Genomic DNA, 10,799 nt, shown 5'->3' on the forward strand with positions numbered 1-10,799 from the left:
TCTGCTGAGGTTCCTGTACTGAGCTGTGTGCCCTGGCTATGGCTCTGCTGAGGTTCCTGTACTGAGCTGTGTGCCCTGGCTATGGCTCTGCTGAGGTTCCTGTACTGAGCTGTGTGCCCTGGCTATGGCTCTGCTGAGGTTCCTGTGCTGAGCTGTGTGCCCTGGCTATGGCTCTGCTGAGGTTCCTGTGCTGAGCTGTGTGCCCTGGCTATGGCTCTGCTGAGGTTCCTGTGCTGAGCTGTGTGCCCTGGCTATGGCTCTGCTGAGGTTCCTGTGCTGAGCTGTGTGCCCTGGCTATGGCTCTGCTGAGGTTCCTGTACTGAGCTGTGTGTCCTGGCTATGGCTCTGCTGAGGTTCCTGTACTGAGCTGTGTGCTCTGGCTATGGCTCTGCTGAGGTTCCTGTACTGAGCTGTGTGCTCTGGCTATGGCTCTGCTGAGGTTCCTGTACTGAGCTGTGTGCTCTGGCTATGGCTCTGCTGAGGTTCCTGTACTGAGCTGTGTGCCCTGGCTATGGCTCTGCTGAGGTTCCTGTACTGAGCTGTGTGCCCTGGCTATGGCTCTGCTGAGGTTCCTGTGCTGAGCTCTGTGCTCTGGCTATGGCTCTGCTGAGGTTCCTGTACTGAGCTGTGTGCTCTGGCTATGGCTCTGCTGAGGTTCCTGTGCTGAGCTGTGTGCTCTGGCTATGGCTCTGCTGAGGTTCCTGTGCTGAGCTCTGTGCCCTGGCTATGGCTCTGCTGAGCTTCCTGTGCTGAGCTGTGTGCCCTGGCTATGGCTCTGCTGAGGTTCCTGTACTGAGCTCTGTGCTCTGGCTATGGCTCTGCTGAGGTTCCTGTACTGAGCTCTGTGCTCTGGCTATGGCTCTGCTGAGGTTCCTGTACTGAGCTCTGTGCTCTGGCTATGGCTCTGCTGAGGTTCCTGTACTGAGCTGTGTGCCCTGGCTATGGCTCTGCTGAGGTTCCTGTACTGAGCTCTGTGCTCTGGCTATGGCTCTGCTGAGGTTCCTGTACTGAGCTCTGTGCTCTGGCTATGGCTCTGCTGAGGTTCCTGTGCTGAGCTCTGTGCTCTGGCTATGGCTCTGCTGAGGTTCCTGTGCTGAGCTCTGTGCTCTGGCTATGGCTCTGCTGAGGTTCCTGTACTGAGCTGTGTGCTCTGGCTATGGCTCTGCTGAGGTTCCTGTGCTGAGCTGTGTGCCCTGGCTATGGCTCTGCTGAGGTTCCTGTGCTGAGCTGTGTGCCCTGGCTATGGCTCTGCTGAGGTTCCTGTGCTGAGCTGTGTGCCCTGGCTATGGCTCTGCTGAGGTTCCTGTGCTGACCTGTGTGCCCTGGCTATGGCTCTGCTGAGGTTCCTGTACTGACCTGTGTGCCCTGGCTATGGCTCTGCTGAGGTTCCTGTGCTGAGCTGTGTGCCCTGGCTATGGCTCTGCTGAGGTTCCTGTACTGAGCTGTGTGCCCTGGCTATGGCTCTGCTGAGGTTCCTGTACTGAGCTCTGTGCTCTGGCTATGGCTCTGCTGAGGTTCCTGTACTGAGCTGTGTGCTCTGGCTATGGCTCTGCTGAGGTTCCTGTGCTGAGCTGTGTGCCCTGGCTATGGCTCTGCTGAGGTTCCTGTGCTGAGCTGTGTGCCCTGGCTATGGCTCTGCTGAGGTTCCTGTGCTGACCTGTGTGCCCTGGCTATGGCTCTGCTGAGGTTCCTGTGCTGACCTGTGTGCCCTGGCTATGGCTCTGCTGAGGTTCCTGTGCTGACCTGTGTGCCCTGGCTATGGCTCTGCTGAGGTTCCTGTGCTGAGCTGTGTGCACTGGCTATGGCTCTGCTGAGGTTCCTGTGCTGAGCTGTGTGCCCTGGCTATGGCTGTGCTGAGGTTCCTGTACTGAGCTCTGTGCCCTGGCTATGGCTGTGCTGAGGTTCCTGTGCTGAGCTCTGTGCCCTGGCTATGGCTCTGCTGAGGTTCCTGTACTGACCTGTGTGCCCTGGCTATGGCTCTGCTGAGGTTCCTGTGCTGAGCTCTGTGCCCTGGCTATGGCTCTGCTGAGGTTCCTGTACTGAGCTGTGTGTCCTGGCTATGGCTCTGCTGAGGTTCCTGTGCTGAGCTGTGTGCACTGGCTATGGCTCTGCTGAGGTTCCTGTGCTGAGCTGTGTGCCCTGGCTATGGCTGTGCTGAGGTTCCTGTGCTGAGCTGTGTGCTCTGGCTATGGCTGTGCTGAGGTTCCTGTGCTGAGCTGTGTGCTCTGGCTATGGCTCTGCTGAGGTTCCTGTGCTGAGCTGTGTGCCCTGGCTATGGCTCTGCTGAGGTTCCTGTGCTGAGCTGTGTGCCCTGGCTATGGCTCTGCTGAGGTTCCTGTGCTGAGCTGTGTGCCCTGGCTATGGCTCTGCTGAGGTTCCTGTGCTGAGCTGTGTGCCCTGGCTATGGCTCTGCTGAGGTTCCTGTGCTGAGCTGTGTGCCCTGGCTATGGCTCTGCTGAGGTTCCTGTACTGAGCTGTGTGCCCTGGCTATGGCTCTGCTGAGGTTCCTGTACTGAGCTGTGTGCCCTGGCTATGGCTCTGCTGAGGTTCCTGTACTGAGCTGTGTGCCCTGGCTATGGCTCTGCTGAGGTTCCTGTGCTGAGCTGTGTGCCCTGGCTATGGCTCTGCTGAGGTTCCTGTGCTGAGCTGTGTGCCCTAGCTATGGCTCTGCTGAGGTTCCTGTGCTGAGCTGTGTGCCCTGGCTATGGCTCTGCTGAGGTTCCTGTGCTGAGCTGTGTGCCCTGGCTATGGCTGTGCTGAGGTTCCTGTGCTGAGCTCTGTGCCCTGGCTATGGCTCTGCTGAGGTTCCTGTACTGAGCTGTGTGCCCTGGCTATGGCTCTGCTGAGGTTCCTGTACTGAGCTGTGTGCCCTGGCTATGGCTGTGCTGAGGTTCCTGTGCTGAGCTGTGTGCCCTGGCTATGGCTGTGCTGAGGTTCCTGTGCTGAGCTGTGTGCTCTGGCTATGGCTCTGCTGAGGTTCCTGTGCTGAGCTGTGTGCCCTGGCTATGGCTCTGCTGAGGTTCATGTACTGAGCTGTGTGCTCTGGCTATGGCTCTGCTGAGGTTCCTGTACTGAGCTCTGTGCCCTGGCTATGGCTCTGCTGAGGTTCCTGTACTGAGCTCTGTGCCCTGGCTATGGCTCTGCTGAGGTTCCTGTACTGAGCTGTGTGCTCTGGCTATGGCTCTGCTGAGGTTCCTGTACTGAGCTGTGTGCACTGGCTATGGCTCTGCTGAGGTTCCTGTGCTGAGCTGTGTGCCCTGGCTATGGCTCTGCTGAGGTTCCTGTGCTGAGCTGTGTGCTCTGGCTATGGCTCTGCTGAGGTTCCTGTGCTGAGCTGTGTGCTCTGGCTATGGCTCTGCTGAGGTTCCTGTGCTGAGCTGTGTGTCCTGGCTATGGCTCTGCTGAGGTTCCTGTACTGAGCTGTGTGCTCTGGCTATGGCTCTGCTGAGGTTCCTGTGCTGAGCTGTGTGCCCTGGCTATGGCTCTGCTGAGGTTCCTGTACTGAGCTGTGTGCTCTGGCTATGGCTCTGCTGAGGTTCCTGTACTGAGCTTTGTGTCCTGGCTATGGCTCTGCTGAGGTTCCTGTACTGAGCTGTGTGCCCTAGCTATGGCTCTGCTGAGGTTCCTGTGCTGAGCTGTGTGCCCTGGCTATGGCTCTGCTGAGGTTCCTGTACTGAGCTGTGTGCTCTGGCTATGGCTCTGCTGAGGTTCCTGTACTGAGCTGTGTGCTATGGCTCTGCTGAGGTTCCTGTGCTGAGCTGTGTGCCCTGGCTATGGCTCTGCTGAGGTTCCTGTACTGAGCTGTGTGCTCTGGCTATGGCTCTGCTGAGGTTCCTGTACTGAGCTGTGTGCTCTGGCTATGGCTCTGCTGAGGTTCCTGTACTGAGCTGTGTGCACTGGCTATGGCTCTGCTGAGGTTCCTGTGCTGAGCTGTGTGCCCTGGCTATGGCTCTGCTGAGGTTCCTGTGCTGAGCTGTGTGCCCTGGCTATGGCTCTGCTGAGGTTCCTGTACTGAGCTGTGTGCTCTGGCTATGGCTCTGCTGAGGTTCCTGTACTGAGCTGTGTGCTCTGGCTATGGCTCTGCTGAGGTTCCTGTACTGAGCTGTGTGCTCTGGCTATGGCTCTGCTGAGGTTCCTGTGCTGAGCTGTGTGCTCTGGCTATGGCTCTGCTGAGGTTCCTGTGCTGAGCTGTGTGTCCTGGCTATGGCTCTGCTGAGGTTCCTGTACTGAGCTGTGTGCCCTGGCTATGGCTCTGCTGACTGCTGAGGTTCCTGTACTGAGCTGTGTGCTCTGGCTATGGCTCTGCTGAGGTTCCTGTACTGAGCTGTGTTCCCTGGCTATGGCTCTGCTGAGGTTCCTGTACTGAGCGGTGTGTCCTGGCTATGGCTCTGCTGAGGTTCCTGTACTGAGCTGTGTGCCCTGGCTATGGCTCTGCTGAGGTTCCTGTACTGAGCTGTGTGCCCTGGCTATGGCTCTGCTGAGGTTCCTGTACTGAGCTGTGTGCCCTGGCTATGGCTCTGCTGAGGTTCCTGTACTGAGCTGTGTGCTCTGGCTATGGCTCTGCTGAGGTTCCTGTGCTGAGCTGTGTGCCCTGGCTATGGCTCTGCTGAGGTTCATGTACTGAGCTGTGTGCTCTGGCTATGGCTCTGCTGAGGTTCCTGTACTGAGCTGTGTGCCCTGGCTATGGCTCTGCTGAGGTTCCTGTGCTGAGCTGTGTGCTCTGGCTATGGCTCTGCTGAGGTTCCTGTACTGAGCTGTGTGCCCTGGCTATGGCTCTGCTGAGGTTCCTGTGCTGAGCTGTGTGCTCTGGCTATGGCTCTGCTGAGGATCCTGTGCTGAGCTGTGTGCTCTGGCTATGGCTCTGCTGAGGTTCCTGTGCTGAGCTGTGTGCCCTGGCTATTGTTCTGCTGAGGTTCCTGTGCTGAGCTGTGTGCCTTGGCTATGGCTCTGCTGAGGTTCCTGTGCTGAGCTGTGTGCCCTGGCTATGGCTCTGCTGAGGTTCCTGTACTGAGCTGTGTGCCCTGGCTATGGCTCTGCTGAGGTTCCTGTACTGAGCTGTGTGTCCTGGCTATGGCTCTGCTGAGGTTCCTGTACTGAGCTGTGTGTCCTGGCTATGGCTCTGCTGAGGTTCCTGTACTGAGCTGTGTGCTCTGGCTATGGCTCCGCTGAGGTTCCTGTACTGAGCTGTGTGCTCTGGCTATGGCTCCGCTGAGGTTCCTGTACTGAGCTGTGTGCCCTGGCTATGACTCCGCTGAGGTTCCTGTGCTGAGCTGTGTGCCCTGGCTATGGCTCTGCTGAGGTTCCTGTGCTGAGCTGTGTGCTCTGGCTATGGCTCTGCTGAGGTTCCTGTGCTGAGCTGTGTGCTCTGGCTATGGCTCTGCTGAGGTTCCTGTGCTGAGCTGTGTGCCCTGGCTATGGCTCTGCTGAGGTTCCTGTGCTGAGCTGTGTGCCCTGGCTATGGCTCTGCTGAGGTTCCTGTGCTGAGCTGTGTGCCCTGGCTATGGCTCTGCTGAGGTTCCTGTGCTGAGCTGTGTGCTCTGGCTATGGCTCTGCTGAGGTTCCTGTACTGAGCTGTGTGCTCTGGCTATGACTCCGCTGAGGTTCCTGTACTGAGCTGTGTGCCCTGGCTATGGCTCCGCTGAGGTTCCTGTACTGAGCTGTGTGCTCTGGCTATGGCTCTGCTGAGGTTCCTGTACTGAGCTGTGTGCCCTGGCTATGGCTCTACTGAGGTTCCTGTGCTGAGCTGTGTGCCCTGGCTATGGCTCTGCTGAGGTTCCTGTGCTGAGCTGTGTGCTCTGGCTATGGCTCTGCTGAGGTTCCTGTACTGAGCTGTGTGCCCTGGCTATGGCTCTGCTGAGGTTCCTGTGCTGAGCTGTGTGCCCTGGCTATGGCTCTGCTGAGGTTCCTGTGCTGAGCTCTGTGCCCTGGCTATGGCCCTGCTGAGGTTCCTGTGCTGAGCTCTGTGCCCTGGCTATGGCTCTGCTGAGGTTCCTGTGCTGAGCTCTGTGCCCTGGCTATGGCTCTGCTGAGGTTCCTGTGCTGAGCTGTGTGCTCTGGCTATGGCTCTGCTGAGGTTCCTGTACTGAGCTGTGTGCTCTGGCTATGGCTCTGCTGAGGTTCCTGTACTGAGCTGTGTGCTCTGGCTATGGCTCTGCTGAGGTTCCAGTACTGAGCTGTGTGCCCTGGCTATGGCTCTGCTGAGGTTCCAGTACTGAGCTGTGTGCCCTGGCTATGGCTCTGCTGAGGTTCCAGGACTGAGCTGTGTGCCCTGGCTATGGCTCTGCTGAGGTTCCAGGACTGAGCTGTGTGCCCTGGCTATGGCTCTGCTGAGGTTCCAGGACTGAGCTGTGTGCCCTGGCTATGGCTCTGCTGAGGTTCCTGTACTGAGCTGTGTGCCCTGGCTATGGGCTATGGCTCTGCTGAGGTTCCTGTGCTGAGCTGTGTGCCCTGGCTATTGTTCTGCTGAGGTTCCTGTGCTGAGCTGTGTGCCCTGGCTATGGCTCTGCTGAGGTTCCTGTGCTGAGCTGTGTGCTCTGGCTATGGCTCTGCTGAGGTTCCTGTACTGAGCTGTGTGTCCTGGCTATGGCTCTGCTGAGGTTCCTGTACTGAGCTGTCTGCCCTGGCTATGGCTCTGCTGAGGTTCCTGTGCTGAGCTGTGTGCCCTGGCTATGGCTCTTCTGAGGTTCCTGTGCTGAGCTGTGTGCCCTGGCTATGGCTCTGCTGAGGTTCCTGTACTGAGCTGTGTGCCCTGGCTATGGGCTATGGCTCTGCTGAGGTTCCTGTACTGAGCTGTGTGCCCTGGCTATGGCTCTGCTGAGGTTCCTGTGCTGAGCTGTGTGCCCTGGCTATGGCTCTGCTGAGGTTCCTGTGCTGAGCTGTGTGCCCTGGCTATGGCTCTGCTGAGGTTACTGTACTGAGCTGTGTGTCCTGGCTATGGCTCTGCTGAGGTTCCTGTGCTGAGCTGTGTGCTCTGGCTATGGCTCTGCTGAGGTTCCTGTCCTGGCTATGGCTCTGCTGAGGTTCCTGTCCTGGCTATGGCTCTGCTGAGGTTCCTGTCCTGGCTATGGCTCTGCTGAGGTTCCTGTCCTGGCTATGGCTCTGCTGAGGTTCCTGTCCTGGCTATGGCTCTGCTGAGGTTCCTGTCCTGGCTATGGCTCTGCTGAGGTTCCTGTGCTGAGCTCTGTGCTCTGGCTATGGCTCTGCTGAGGTTCCTGTGCTGAGCTCTGTGCCCTGGCTATGGCTCTGCTGAGGTTCCAGTACTGAGCTGTGTGCCCTGGCTATGGCTCTGCTGAGGTTCCTGTGCTGAGCTGTGTGCCCTGGCTATGGCTCTGCTGAGGTTCCTGTACTGAGCTGTGTGCCCTGGCTATGGCTGTGCTGAGGTTCCTGTACTGAGCTGTGTGCCCTGGCTATGGCTCTGCTGAGGTTCCTGTACTGAGCTGTGTGCCCTGGCTATGGCTCTGCTGAGGTTCCTGTACTGAGCTGTGTGCCCTGGCTATGGGCTATGGCTCTGCTGAGGTTCCTGTGCTGAGCTGTGTGCCCTGGCTATGGCTCTGCTGAGGTTCCTGTTCTGATCTGTGTGCCCTGGTTATGGCTCTGCTGAGGTTCCTGTACTGAGCTGTGTGTCCTGGCTATGGCTCTGCTGAGGTTCCTGTGCTGAGCTGTGTGCCCTGGCTATGGCTCTGCTGAGGTTCCTGTGCTGAGCTGTGTGCCCTGGTTATGGCTCTGCTGAGGTTCCTGTACTGAGCTGTGTGCTCTGGCTATGGCTCTGCTGAGGTTCCTGTACTGAGCTGTGTGCCCTGGCTATGGCTCTGCTGAGGTTCCTGTACTGAGCTGTGTGTCCTGGCTATGGCTCTGCTGAGGTTCCTGTACTGAGCTGTGTGTCCTGGCTATGGCTCTGCTGAGGTTCCTGTGCTGAGCTGTGTGCCCTGGCTATGGCTCTGCTGAGGTTCCTGTGCTGAGCTGTGTGCTCTGGCTATGGCTCTGCTGACGTTCCTGTACTGAGCTGTGTGCCCTGGCTATGGGCTATGGCTCTGCTGAGGTTCCTGTGCTGAGCTGTGTGCTCTGGCTATTGTTCTGTTGAGGTTCCTGTGCTGAGCTGTGTGCCCTGGCTATGGCTCTGCTGAGGTTCCTGTACTGAGCTGTATGCCCTGGCTATGGCTCTGCTGAGGTTCCTGTGCTGAGCTCTGTGCCCTGGCTATGACTCCGCTGAGGTTCCTGTACTGAGCTGTGTGCCCTGGCTATGGCTCTGCTGAGGTTCCTGTGCTGAGCTGTGTGCCCTGGCTATGGCTCTGCTGAGGTTCCTGTGCTGAGCTGTGTGCCCTGGCTATGGCTCTGCTGAGGTTCCTGTACTGAGCTGTGTGCCCTGGCTATGGCTCTGCTGAGGTTCCTGTACTGAGCTGTGTGCCCTGGCTATGGCTCTGCTGAGGTTCCTGTACTGAGCTGTGTGCTCTGGCTATGGCTCTGCTGAGGTTCCTGTACTGAGCTGTGTGCCCTGGCTATGGCTCTACTGAGGTTCCTGTGCTGAGCTGTGTGCCCTGGCTATGGCTCTGCTGAGGTTCCTGTACTGAGCTGTGTGCCCTGGCTATGGCTCTGCTGAGGTTCCTGTACTGAGCTGTGTGCCCTGGCTATGGCTCTGCTGAGGTTCCTGTGCTGAGCTGTGTGCTCTGGCTATGGCTCTGCTGAGGTTCCTGTGCTGAGCTCTGTGCCCTGGCTATGGCCCTGCTGAGGTTCCTGTGCTGAGCTCTGTGCCCTGGCTATGGCTCTGCTGAGGTTCCTGTGTTGAGCTCTGTGCCCTGGCTATGGCTCTGCTGAGGTTCCTGTGCTGAGCTGTGTGCCCTGGCTATGGCTCTGCTGAGGTTCCTGTGCTGAGCTGTGTGCCCTGGCTATGGCTCTGCTGAGGTTCCTGTGCTGAGCTGTGTGCCCTGGCTATGGCTCTGCTGAGGTTCCTATGCTGAGCTGTGTGCCCTGGCTATGGCTCTGCTGAGGTTCCTATGCTGAGCTGTGTGCCCTGGCTATGGCTCTGCTGAGGTTCCTATGCTGAGCTGTGTGCCCTGGCTATGGCTCTGCTAAGGTTCCTGTACTGAGCTGTGTGCCCTGGCTATGGCTCTGCTGAGGTTCCTGTACTGAGCTGTGTGCCCTGGCTATGGCTCTGCTGAGGTTCCTGTGCTGAGCTGTGTGCCCTGGCTATGGCTCTGCTGAGGTTCCTGTGCTGAGCTGTGTGCCCTGGCTATGGCTCTGCTGAGGTTCCTGTACTGAGCTGTGTGCCCTGGCTATGGCTCTGCTGAGGTTCCTATACTGAGCTGTGTGCCCTGGCTATGGCTCTGCTGAGGTTCCTATACTGAGCTGTGTGCCCTGGCTATGGCTCTGCTGAGGTTCCTGTGCTGAGCTGTGTGCCCAGGATATGGCTCTGCTGAGGTTCCTGTGCTGAGCTGTGTGCCCAGGATATGGCTCTGCTGAGGTTCCTGTGCTGAGCTGTGTGCCCTGGCTATGGCTCTGCTGAGGTTCCTGTGCTGAGCTGTGTGCCCTGGCTATGGCTCTGCTGAGGTTCCTGTGCTGAGCTGTGTGCCCTGACTATGGCTCTGCTGAGGTTCCTGTACTGAGCTGTGTGCCCTGGCTATGGCTCTGCTGAGGTTCCTGTACTGAGCTGTGTGCCCTGGCTATGGGCTATGGCTCTGCTGAGGTTCCTGTGCTGAGCTGTGTGCCCTGGCTATGGCTCTGCTGAGGTTCATGGACTGAGCTGTGTGCTCTGGCTATGGCTCTGCTGAGGTTCCTGTACTGAACTGTGTGCCCTGGCTATGGCTCTGCTGAGGTTCCTGTACTGACCTGTGTACCCTGGCTATGGGCTATGGCTCTGCTGAGGTTCCTGTACTGAGCTGTGTGCCCTGGCTATGGGCTATGGCTCTGCTGAGGTTCCTGTGCTGAGCTCTGTGCCCTGGCTATGGCTCTGCTGAGGTTCCTGTGCTGAGCTGTGTGCTCTGGCTATGGCTCTGCTGAGGTTCCTGTACTGAGCTGTGTGCTCTGGCTATGGCTCTGCTGAGGTTCCTGTACTGAGCTGTGTGCTCTGGCTATGGCTCTGCTGAGGTTCCTGTGCTGAGCTGTGTGCCCTGGCTATGGCTCTGCTGAGGTTCCAGTACTGAGCTCTGTGCCCTGGCTATGGCTCTGCTGAGGTTCCAGGACTGAGCTGTGTGCCCTGGCTATGGCTCTGCTGAGGTTCCAGGACTGAGCTGTGTGCCCTGGCTATGGCTCTGCTGAGGTTCCAGTACTGAGCTGTGTGCCCTGGCTATGGCTCTGCTGAGGTTCCTGTACTGAGCTGTGTGCCCTGGCTATGGGCTATGGCTCTGCTGAGGTTCCTGTGCTGAGCTGTGTGCTCTGGCTATGGCTCTGCTGAGGTTCCTGTGCTGAGCTGTGTGCCCTGGCTATTGTTCTGCTGAGGTTCCTGTGCTGAGCTGTGTGCCCTGACTATGGCTCTGCTGAGGTTCCTGTGCTGAGCTGTGTGCTCTGGCTATGGCTCTGCTGAGGTTCCTGTACTGAGCTGTGTGTCCTGGCTATGGCTCTGCTGAGGTTCCTGTACTGAGCTGTGTGCCCTGGCTATGGCTCTGCTGAGGTTCCTGTACTGAGCTGTGTGCCCTGGCTATGGGCTATGGCTCAGCTGAGGTTCCTGTACTGAGCTGTGTGCCCTGGCTATGGCTCTGCTGAGGTTCCTGTGCTGAGCTGTGTGCCCTGGCTATGGCTCTGCTGAGGTTCCTGTGCTGAGCTGTGTGTCCTGGCTATGGCTCTGCTGAGGTTCCTGTGCTGAGCTG

Source organism: Phyllobates terribilis, unplaced genomic scaffold (assembly GCF_046119375.1).
Source record: "Phyllobates terribilis strain yellow unplaced genomic scaffold, ASM4611937v1 Scaffold_6__1_contigs__length_29720123, whole genome shotgun sequence".
Lineage (NCBI taxonomy): Eukaryota > Metazoa > Chordata > Amphibia > Anura > Dendrobatidae > Phyllobates > Phyllobates terribilis.